Consider the following 13158-nt stretch of genomic DNA (forward strand, 5'->3'; position numbering starts at 1 on the left):
GGACAGGAAAGCTAAGAGAGGATACCAGTCAGAGTAGTAACTCCTAGATCTCAATAGTCATTTTGTGTTATATTATTTGATTTTCTCAACAGCCTTATGGAATAAATATCATTATTTATCATTTCTACTTCATAGATGATGATACTAACACCAGAAAGCTAGAGGCATCAGTAGACTAAGACCACTGGCTTTTGTCTCTGATGAAGACTGGATAAGGTAATAGTCTATGAATATAGCAGAATATCATTAGAAGTAATTTTGCTGATACTCATTTTTTAAAGAGTAGTAGTGTTTGTGGTTACTCTAGATCTCTAGCCTATCTTGTATCTGGTACTTGGTTACTCTGCTCAGTTACTTAAGCAATGTTGGGTAAGGCTCACTACTTCTTGTGGAGTGAGCCTTAAGTCGAATCAGGCTTTGGTTGACTATCCCCACAAGTTCTCTACCACTATTACCTTAGCATATTTTGCAGAGAGGAGAGATTGTAGGTCAAAGATTTTGTGGCTGCATTTGTGTCTACATTTCTCTTTTGGTAGCTTTTAGAGTACTTTCTTGCAGCAAAAAGACTATAACTTAAGGATAAAGTTTCCATGTAGACATCAGCTGGACTTCACCATGTTCAATAAGTTGTGTGGGTGTGTCCTCTGCAATGGGGCCCCTGCTGTCAGTTTGATAGGTAAAGCTGATACTTTGTCTTCTTATCAGCCTGGATTGTTTGTAAATTTGCATGGGATTCCCTTGGAAAACAACTCAAGTAAACCCAACGCAGTCTCACCACTAAAAGCTTTACTGGCAAAAAGATTGGAGTGTAAATTGTATAGCCATTCTGAGGATCAATATGGCAGTTCCTCAGAATCAAATCTATATCAAGACCCCATAATACCACTTTTGAACATATACCCAAGGAATTCTCCATCTATTCACAAAGACACATGTTCAACCATATTCACTTTGGCTGTATTCATAATAGCAAGAAACTGGAAACAACCTAGATGTCCCTCAACAAAAGAATGCATAAAGAAAATATAGAAAATTTATACAATATAGTATTAGTCAGCTGTTAAAAGAAATAACATCTTAAGATGCATACATATATGTACCACATACCAGGCTGAATCTCACACTCTTCTTTCTCCTTTACTTCAGTAAAGAGCTTTCCAATCAAGAACTGAGCACTGTAAAAAGCAGAGTTCGCATTTCACTTGGATCTTTAAGCTAATTTAAAACATTTCACAACCTAAGCTTTCCTATCCCAGTGTTATATTGTGATCCTCCAAGACTCAGAATGGTAGAGAAGTGTAGGAGTACTTTTATTATACAAAGGAAGAAAGCAAAGCCAAGAGAGATTAACCAATACTTGTCAACTAAAACTTTCAGCAGTATTAAAAATCATCTTCTGCCTTGGTCAACAACATAGGCTACGGAGGACTAATTATCACATGTGTTATGCAACTAAGACACTGCATTTCATTGAACTTAATTTTAATTTAAGTCTCATATGGCAAGCAGTTAGTGTATTAAACAACATGCTTTAAATATTTTCCAAAGGCCTAAAACTAGTTAGTATGAAATTCAGGAGTCAGAAGTAATTCACTTTAATCCAAGTTTAAGTTTATTTAAAACTGGCACTGGTCCTGATATTCATAGGGAGAGTAACATCTGTTTTCCTCTGGTGGCATGGCTCTCTATATGAACTCTCATAATGCTTCCCTATCTTCCCCAGGTAACTTAATAATCTATCATCCTCTGTGCAGTTATTACAGCAGGTGGCAGAGATATGTGGTCATATTCAGAAGTCATGACCTTTAAATAATGCCATTCCTTTAAACAATGACATATTCTACTGTCAGCCTTACACTTGGTTTTGACCTGCTAGGTAGTTTTGTGTCAAATAAGATCACTATATTCCCTAAAATGCTTATCTAGGCACTCTTGGTACCAACATGTCTCTTATATATTGTTTCCTTCTTATTCCTTAGGCTTATAAATATCAAGAAAACCATAAAGTATAAAATATAAAAGGATTCTTCAGAAACGCTAATCATTAGAACTGAATTCACAGTGTTGTATTAAAGAGTGATGGCTGATTCCGTCTCATGGTAAGGCATTGATAGAAAGAGAAGGAGAAGGAGATCCCCACACTGCCTTTGGTGATGGAGTTTATCCCATCACTGACCATTTACTTCTTATGTGAGTGCCTTGTAAGTATTTACTTCTAGTACCACAAAGTCACCCTTTTCACACATCAAAAATTATGCATCTAAAATTACAGCGTAGATCTATTCTGTAACTTTGTAGGCAAACTAGATAGTAGAATCTAAGAGAGAGAATATGCTTTCCTGAGCTCCATCTGTGATAGTTTGTCTGCCAAGTTGAAAGAGAAATCCAACTTCTCCTTACCTGCTCCCTTCTAATAATCAAAGTGCTTAGATTCTCTATGGCAGCTGGGACACTAAGAACACAGTGTACTCTAAGAAATTGTTTAGACCCCAGACATGCACCTTAAAGTGCATCTTTTACATACAATGGTGATAATATTGCTAAATTATATATTTCTTTAAAAGACTAAATCAAACAAATCACCAAAGAACCTGGCATATTGCCTAACACTATAAAGACTTACAAATTACAGTTTGCCTCTTTCCTTTCAGCCTTAACATCCCAGTGTCCTAAGTGAAAGGGCCTAAATAAAACATTCCATAGCTTTTCAGCAAACACTAATTAACTGGCAATACTGCATGTGATTGTTTATAATTAGGCTGTGGTGTGTAAGTAGCAACACTTAGGGTTAGCTGCTGCTTTTGATGTGTAACAAAGGTTGTACTACATAGGTGTATAAATCTTAAGCTGTATCTGGATCTAAGCTATTTGCTGATCAGCAACAAAGTTTCAGCCCTCAAAGTAAGTATACAACAAACAGAACAAAACATCAAGGAAGCAAAAGTGTCACCAATCATGAGGACAACCTTATATCAAACCATACACAATGCATTACATATAATTCTAAACATTAAAGCACTTTTGGGCATCAGTTAACTGGAAAATAAACACATACTAAAACTCAGCTGATGGAGCATTTAACCTCTTAAAAAGTGAGGACTTTTCCATAAATAATATTGAAACAACTTAGTAACCATTTCAAACTACATACATGTGATGTTAATTTTTTTTCAAAATGTAGATTTCTTAGATAAAATTCAACCTGTAGCATATTAGGAAGGAGACAAATTGGACAACCCAAAAGTTTTATTTATGTGGCCAATCTCATCAAATCCAAAAGGAATTTTGTTGAAATTCATAAATTATTCTAAAATTTAGAATGGAATGCAAAAGGTACTGAAACTATTGGAGAGCATTTTGAAGAAAGAAGACAAATGGGGGGGGGTAAGAAGGGAAGAGAACAGAGAAAGAGAGAGGAGAAGGAAAGAAGGAGAAGGGAGGGAAGGAAGGGAGTGATGGAAGGAGGAAAAAGGAAATAGAAAGAAGGACTGAAAGAATATTAGCAGGACTTTTTTCTACCTGGTTTCAAAACATCAACTACAACAAGGAAGAAGGCTGTGATCAGTATTTAAAAAAAACCAGCAACAACATAAAAGAGAAGTGATTTATTTTGGTTAATAAGTGTGAAAATTGGGTATTTGTACCTTTTCATGTTAAGTAAAAAAAAAAAAGATAGAAACGAAGAGAAAAGAGGATAAGAGGAGAGGAGAGGAGAGGAGAGGAGAGGAGAGGAGAGGAGAGGAGAGGAGAGGAGAGGAGAGGAGAGGAGAGGAGAGGAGAGGAGAGGAGAGGAGAGGAGAGAAGAGAAGAGAAGAGAAGAGAAGAGAAGAGAAGAGAAGAGAAGAGAAGAGAAGAGAAGAGAAGAGAAGAGAAGAGAAGAGAAGAGAAGAGAAGAGAAGAGAAGAGAAGATGTGTAACCAAGCCCAGAAATAAGCCTACATATCTTTGGTCAATGGATTTTTAACAAGGTATATCAATAAGAAAAGGAAAGACTACATAAATGATGCTGAATATTTGAAAGAGTGGGTAGGGGAGCAGGGCGGAGGGAGGGTATAGGGAAATTTTGGGATAACATTTGAAATGTATATAAAGAAAATATCTAATAAAAAAATAGAAAAAAATGAAAATCAATTCTTGAACCAGACCATACACAAAAATGTAGAGAAGACAACTCAGCATTTTAAAATAGAATTCAATAAAGCAATAGAAGCATTGAAAAGGATTCAACCTGAAATAAAGGTGGAATTGAAAAGCCTAATAACTCAATTCTCCTACCTTGCAAGTAAGAGAGTCCAAAAGAGGACTCAAAGATAAATTAGAGAATATAGATGAAATAAATGAAGAATGTGAAGAAAAAAAGCACAGGAAAGGAGCAAAGAAATGTATATACCATAGGGAGGGAAGGGGCTGCAAATTATACAGATCGAAGTAATCAATGACATAGATGAGAACTTCAATAATATCACAAAGAAAAACTCCAAACTAAAGAAAGACACACCCATACCTATAAACAAATCACACACAACACCAAATATACAATACAAAGAAAGAAAACCACCATGGCATATCATGATTAAACACGAAGCATACAGAAAAAAGAAAGTGTACTAAAAGCTGCAAGAGAAAAGAAACACAAGATATAGATATAGATATAGATATAGATATAGATATAGATATAGATATAGATATAGATATAGATATAGATATAGATATAGATATGCAGAAGAACCACTGAATTCTTATTAGAAACTCCAAAAACAGGAAGAGTTAGGAACAATGCATTAGAAGACCATGAGGGCCAACTTAGACTAGTATACCCATTAAAACTATCCACCATATTTGAAAGAGAAACAAAACCATATGATATAGACAGCTCAAAAATGAATATCCAACAAGGCAATTTTAAAGAAATTACAAGAAGCAGTATTTCTGGCTGAAGACAAGAATGAGCATGGCCAAGAGACTGGAAATTAAAAAATGGAGTTCTAATCACTAAAACACAAATACCACCAAGGACATAAGCAACAGCACCAAAAATCAACAGCAAAATGAATCCAATTCATGCATACATTTAAATGTTGTTAAATATCTGTGATCTTAATTTACCTATAAAGATATACAGGCCATGTGAATTGATCAAGAAACAAAATCCAGTTTTGTCTACAAGATCCATATATGAAGTTAAAGATGGATGAACAAAGGTACTTACATATCAAAAGACACAGCTGACCCTAAGTGTTGCTACTTACACACCACAGCCTAATTATAAACAATCACATGCAGTATTGCCAGTTAATTAGTGTTTGCTGAAAAGCTATGGAATGTTTTATGTAGGCCTTTTCACTTAGGACACTGGGATATTAATGCTGAAAGGAAAAAGGCAAACTGTAAGACCAGGAATTAAGCAGGCACAGTTATACTAAAACCTAACAAAGTAGACTTCAGTCTAAAATTAATTCTCACATCATGGTATCAGTTAACCAAGAAGACGTTACTCTACTAAACATGCATGCACAAAACTCTGGTACACCTAGTTAAAAAGTGCACTACTGCATTTAAAGTTGTGGATTAACATTCAACCATTAATAGCAGGTGAGACTATCTGTCTAAAAGGGAGGGCTCTTAAATCTTTGCAGCGATATAAGGAAAACTTCATCAGTAAAGCTTCACTTTGCTTGAGCATCTGATAACGGGTTTATTATTCAGGAGGAAGAATTATTAGCATTGCACTGCTTCTGGATGATTACAGTAAAAGTTAAAAAGAAAAAAATGTAAGATGTTTGTTGCAGAATGTGAAATTTTGAATTTTTTATCCTTTGAAAACTGCCTTTAAAAATAATACCATGGACTTCAAGAAGGTATTTTTAACAAATATATAAGACAAATTATGTGGATGCAGAATATGAAAGGTATAACTAAAACTTATCAATAAGAAAAAAAAATGACTCAATTTGAAAGATTCAAATTAAAAGAGGTTCCTTACAGACATTATTGGTCAACCAGTACTTGAAAAGCTAGGTACTTACTCAGTACCCACACAGATTTAAAGTATAAATTTTGAGCCCTATCCATTGGCTCAAAAGACGAAAATTAATATACTCATGGAATGATATTTATTGTACAATTTGAAAGAAAAATGAGGAGCACTAAATGTCCTAAAAGTCCATCTAGAGAGGAATTGTGAAAGTAGAGACGGTGTATAAAGTGTATAAAGTGGGTTTTGTGTGTTTGTACTGGCAAACTGAACCTAGTGCTTCAGGCAGTTTAGGTAATGCTTTCCTCTCAAGTTTATTTCTAATGATTAAACTAGAACACTAATATTTCCTATACTGTAGCTCATGGAAAAAGGCAAAGTAGAGAACACTGTGTGGTATAGCTAGTTTCTTAGTAAAATTTTTATTAAAATACACACACACACACATACACACTGGAGATATTGTCATGCATATTTATTTCTGATAAAAAATGCATAAGCTGTTAGACATTATTAAAAGATTATCTTTGGGGAAATGGACTGGGTTAAAAAGGAAAAAGGCTTTATCATTTCATATCTTTCAATGTGATTTAAAGTTTGCCATGGAATGTTTTACTCTCTTTTATATGTCAACAGGAATTATTTCATTAAAAAGCAATACCTCTCCTGGGCATATATTCAGAAGATGTTCCAACCGGTAAGAAGGACATATGCTCCACTATGTTCATAGCAGCCTTATTTATAATAGCCAGAAGCTGAAAAGAACCCAGATGCCCCTCAACAGAGGAATGGATACAGAAAATGTGGTACATTTACACAATGGAGTACTACTCAGCTATTAAAAGGAATGAATTTATGAAATTCCTAGGCAAATGGATGGATCTGGAGGGCATCATTCTGAGTGAGGTAACATATTCATAAAGGAACTCACACAATATGTACTCACTGATAAGTGGATATTAGCCCAAAAACTTAGGATACCCAAGATATAAGATACAATTTGTTAAACGCATGAAACTCAAGAAGAACGAAGACCAAAGTGTGGACACTGTGCCCCTTCTTGGAATTGGGAACAAAACACCCATGGAAAGAGTTACAGAGATAAAGTTTGGAGCTGTGATGAAAGGATGGACCATCTAGAGACCACCATATCCAGGGATCCACCCCATAATCAGCTTCCAAACGCTGACACCATTGCATACACTAGCAAGATTTTGCTGAAAGGACCCAGATATAGCTGTCTCTTGTGAGACAATGCCGGGGCCTAGCAAACACAGAAGTGGATGCTCACAGTCAGCTATTGGATGGATCACAGGGCCCCCAATGGAGGAGCTAGAGAAAGTACCCAAGGAGCTAAAGGGAACTGCAACCCCATAGGTGGATCATTATTATGAACTAACCAGTACCCCAGAGCTCTTGTCTCTAGCTGCATTTGTATCAAAAGATGGCCTAGTAGGCCATCACTGGAAAGAGAGGCCCATTGGACTTGCCAACTTTATATGCCCCAGTACAGGGGAATACCAGGGCCAAGGGGTGGGGATGGGTGGGTGGGGGACTGGGGGGGGGGAGTGTATTGGGGACTTTTTGGATAGCATTGGAAATGTAATTGAGGAAATTACCTAATTAAAAAAAAAAGACATTGGTTTTTTTTTTCTCTCTCTCTCCAAGTTTCACATTAAAAAATAAATCACTGAATTTTGAAAGAATCACTGAATTAATGAAATATTAATTTTTACAATGGAAATTGAGAAAGATGGAGCTAGTTGACATTCATCAACAATGTTGGTAAGACATCCAGAACTACACTGTTCACCAGCTCCACTTTCAGTCTGATTTCCAACACACCAGGAACTGTTCCCAGGGGACAGTGCTCTAAGCTCCAGAGAATGTGCCTAACTACATTTTTTTTCTTCTAAGAACAACATTTAATTGGGGCTGGCTTCCAGGTTGGTTCAGAGGTTCAGTCCATAATCATCAAGGTAGAAGAAACATGGCAGCATCCAGGCAGGCATGGTGCAGGAGCTGCTGAAAGTTCTACATAGTCATCTGAAGGCTGATAGCAGAATACTGACTTCCAGGCAGCTAGCATGACAGTCTTAAAGCCCACACCCACAGTGACACACCTAACTAACACTACAAGGCCACACCTACTCCAATAGGGCCACACATTCTAATAGTGCCAGTCCCTGGGCTGAGCATTTACAAACCATAACATTCCACTCCCTGGCCCCCGTGGGATTACTCAAACAGTTTCTTTTCAGATCATATAAAGCTTTCACCTTTTCCTAAGAGAACTACTTATCCAACAGCAGATCCTCTAACACCTATTAAGCTAGGTGCTTCAGGAAGGTGAGATAAGCCTGATATGGCTGTCTCCTGAAAGGTTCTGCCAGAACCTGACAAATACAGAGGCCGAGCTCACAGCCAACCATTGGAATGAGCACGGGGGTCCCTGATGAAAGAGCTAGAGAAGGGACTGAAGGAGCTGAGGGGGGGTTTCAGCCTTGTGGAGAGAACAACAGTGTCAACAGGCCAGACTCCTCCACCCCCAGAGCTTCTGGAGACTGGACCACCAACCAAAGAATACACATGGAACCTATGGTGCTGGCCACATATGTGGCAGAGGATGGCCTTGTTGGACATCTGTGGGTGGAGAGACCCTTGGCCTTGAGGGTGTTCAATGCCCCAGTGTAGAGGAATGCCAGGGTGGGAAGAGGGGAGGGGGTAGGGAGGTGGGGAGCATCCTCATAGAGGCAGGGGGAGGGGAGATGGGATAGAGGGTTTCCAAAGGGGAGATCTGGGAAGGGGAAAATATTTGAAATGTAAATAAAGAAAATATCTGATTTTTAAAAAAAATGCAAAACTCAAACATTCCATCAATTTTACCCATTGGCATGTCTCTTTCAAAGGTCACCATATAGAAATCAGTAAACAAACAAACAGCCTACTTGGAAGAGATGATTAGCCTCCTAAAGAATAATAAAACTTTATGATTCAACCTGAGTCCCTGGTGTTGGAGAGTAGTAGAATCTAGATAAGCCTTACAGAGAAGTCCAATTGTGTCCAATAACTCCTATCACCGTAAGTACATCCACTCCATTCCTGGATTGTGCCAATGTTAGGTGCTGGAGTGGCCAAGACAGAAAACGGGTGGTATTAACAGAAGGAGTGGTACTGTCAGTTAAGTGTTTAATCGTTCCTCCAAGTTGTTCCTGAGACGTACAGAGATGCATCTTTTGGTACAGTTTTGCACCCATTTATCTTTGCTCTTCTCCACAGAGCTCTTTTGTCATGTTATCTCAGCATGTTCCCTCCATCCCTGGAACTAACCACTTAAGCAGTTCTCTATTGCACATAAGGCTGTGCAACTTCAACTTTAGGAAGCTTCACCATAGAAACTGTATGACCAAATGTTGACTTTTTCCATTTAGGTACTAATTTTGTAATAAATACCCTAAACATTACCCCTAAGTAAAAAATGAACTGTGGTTACAGTCCATTTTTAGAAGACACAAGCCAAGAGGAAAAAGAAACCTCATCTATAACTCAAGATTAATTACTATTCAGGTGATTCTGAGAAATTCCCTATGATAAGCTGTGAGCTGAGAAGATATAAACCCTTGTCCATTTAGACCAGTGGTTCTCAGTCTCCCTAATGCAGCAACCCTTTAATATTGTTTCTTATATTGTGTTATCCCCTAACCACAAAATTATTCTATTGCTACTTTATAACTATAATGTTGCTACTGTCATGAATAGGAAATTTCTGATATGGAAGATATCTAACATGTGACCTCCTAAAAAGGTCACAACCTGCAAGTTGAGAACCATTGATTAAGACCTAATGTCCATGAAATTAACTCTACCTATTTGGCCTGCTTTTCTCTATCTCCCAAACATACTATTTCTCTTTCATGATTTCTGCTGCTGTGTCTGCCTTATATTTTGGAGTTATAAGACACACTTTATAGTCACATAGTCAGGGATTCAATTCAGGGTCTACCAGGTCCTGGGTGTCTGTAGTAAGTGCTGGCTGCTTTCAGAAGGTAAAGATCTGCTAAAGAAGGCAGTTTGCCACTGCTAAGGTCTTTACTGATAGTTGCCAGTGACTTCCTCCCATGTTATGGCTAAACTTCAAGAATCCATCCAATCATTCATACACCCTTACCAAGATGCTGGATCCTAATGTATGGCCTTGGGTTCTTGTGTAAACTTTTGCTATAATTTAGCCTTGTGATTTGTAGCACATAATATAAGACCCTCAAGATCTATTTCCACAAGGCATTTCCACTTCTTAGTGTCACGTATGAGCTAACCTTTAATTTCCTTCAGTGTTTAAGCAAATATTTTCCTAAGCAGGAACATCATTTTTCTGCAGTGTTTTGTTGAGTCTCAGTTGGCCTAAAGCCAAACAGGGTAGAGTGATAAGTATAGGTACTCAAGAAAATAAGTTATAATATCAGGATACTTAGCCCATAGGTGGTTTCTGCAGCCTCCAGGAAAGATGGAAAATGATGTCCTTCTCTATAAAATAAGACTAGGAACATATTATAACAGGTATTCAGATTTATTTTATTGTATAAACCTGTCAGGTTCTACTTGCCCTGTTATTTCTTTATAAGGACCATGATTTCCTGTAGGGACCACCTTCCTATCTCTTGTCCCCAGACAAAGCTTCCAGTATTCTGTTTGGGTTACATCTAATTGAGTTGTTGACCAAAAGGTTTCCTGTGCGTTTAAAGGGGTCCTGCATCTGATAGGGCTTGGGCCCCTCAGTGAGGTGGGACTTCCCTGGGGACTGTCTGAATTGGCAGCCTCCAGGGGATGGCAGATTCTCATACTCTTAGATACCCTATATGCCACTGGAAGCTGTGGAAGAGCTGAGAATGGAGTGGAGGCCCGAGGGCTGAATCTAGACTGAGGCCAAAGGGGAAAGTTGGGGAGAGAGTTCTAGCTGGGTCTTGGGGATGAGAGTGTACTTGGCTTGTTTGCCAGGTATCTTTTCTTGGTGGAGGCCATGTCGGAGAACGTTGAGAGGCCTCCTGTGGAAGATTAGACGTGGCTCCATTGCTCCCCACAGCCGATCCCGATAAAAAGAGACAAGTCTATGGCTTTAAGGGATTTAGTCATGGTGGAGACCATACCTCACTTTCTCAGGGCAGGCCTGAGATCAAATACCTTTTGCAGAGAGGAGTGTCTAAGGAGTGTCCATTGCTAAGCCCTTCAGGCCTTTAGGTACCTCATTAAAATGGAGATCTGTCCTGAGGCTACATGATCTGTGGTCATGTCTTCTACCTGTGGAAGGACTTGGTGCTTTGCCCTTACAGACTGATAACCACAGAATTATGGAGAGCTGCAGCCTCCTGTCAGGAGCCTGGCGTCCAAGAATGTGACAAAACACCTACCATTCTTTACAGGGTCTCCAGGTTTCCAACCTAGCTCAACCAGAAACCAGGCTGCCTTTAACAGTCCCGCAGTTTCCATGGGAATTTGCCAAGAATATAGATTGCTCTCCACAAACTGACACTAAGTACCCATTGCTGAAGGCAACACCTCACTGAACACAGATATGTCAGGATGGTATTTGCATAGAGCCTTCACTCCTATGTTCCAGTGTCTTTGTTACAAGATGTTCTGCATGCCACCAAAAGAGAAATACAAACACAAAGACAGCCACAAATCCTCTATCTATAATGATATTATGCCTGCAAGACATGCTAGGGTGATGGTGGCCCAAAGCTTGTGGTAGTAATCAACCAATTACTAATCTGACCTAAGGCCCACTCCATGAAATGGTACCATCCCTGACACTTCTTGGGTGACTGACCAAGAACCTGAGACTGGGTATCCAAGGGAACAAGGGCAAAACCAAAAAACACTGTCTTAAAAATAAAAAGGAGTGTAGCAATAAAGTACCTTCTAGTGATATTCTGTGACTCATAGATCAATGCCTTGTTCAGCCATCATCAGACACACTCCTCCAGTAGCAGATAGGAACAAATATAAAGACTTATAGCTAGACATAATGCTGAGAGTGGGAGACCTTGAAACACTCAGCTTTAAATGAGATATCTTCATCACATCCCTCCATTCAGAGCCCAGGGAAAGCCACGAAAGAGGATGTAGAAAGACTGTAAGAACCAAAGGGGTGGAAGACACTAAGAAAACAATGCCCTTCAAATCAACATGATTAAAGCACATATGCACTTTTAGAGACCAAAGCAGCATCCACAGGGCCTACATGGGTCTACACCAGGTCCTCTGAAAGTAGATTATGGCTGCTAGTTTAGTGTTTAGGATTCCCAAGGGTGTTAATGAATGGGTCTCTGATTCTGTTGCCTTCTCTTGGGCTCTTTCCCTTTGATGGTTTGTCTTTCCCACCTTTAGTGTGATAGTTTTTGGTTTATCATATTATACTTTTTTTGCTATTCTTAAAAAAAAAAAAAGCTGATTATGGGATGGATCCCTGCATATGGCAATCACTAGATGGTCCATCCTTTCGTCACAGTTCCAAATTTTGTCTCTGTAACTCCTTCCATGGGTGGGTAGGGGATTGGGGGGGTGGGTATGGGGGACTTTTGGGATAGCATGGAAAATGTAAATGAGGAAAATACCTAATAAAAAAATAAATTAAAAAAAAAACGAAGGAAGCAAGGAAGGAAGGAAGGAAGGGAGGGAGGGAGGGACGGAGGGAGGGAAGAAGACTTACACCAAACCAAAAGGGATAAAGGATGCTGCCTTACTCTTAGCAGGTTCTCAGGTAATAAGCAGAATAGCTGAACCACTATAAACTGTATTCATCCTCTTACCCCAAGCTACACCAGAAGTCACTAACCTGTCTGCAGATGCTGCTGATGTTCTGAGAAAATGCAAATATGTCCTGTTATGTTGCAGGGCATTGGGATTCTAGAAATTCTAACACTATTAGTGAACCTGATAGATCTAATAGAACAATGAAAACAAACAAGAAATGGTTGTATTATAATGCTATTTCCCAGATACAAGTACGTATTGCATACAAGTAGTTTTGTTTCTTGAATAAGAGTCCTATATAATATTATATTGCTGAACAGCAGATAACCCAGTAGGTGCTGCTTCTTATTGCTTTTAGAGACTCAGCAGGACCAGTTTACTATCACTGTTTTCTCCTTATTGAATAATAAAGCAATATCAGAAGCTCAGGT

The sequence above is a fragment of the Mus caroli genome, unplaced genomic scaffold, assembly GCF_978045245.1.
Source record: "Mus caroli unplaced genomic scaffold, Mus_caroli_1 scaffold_19, whole genome shotgun sequence".
Classification (NCBI taxonomy): Eukaryota; Metazoa; Chordata; class Mammalia; order Rodentia; family Muridae; genus Mus; species Mus caroli.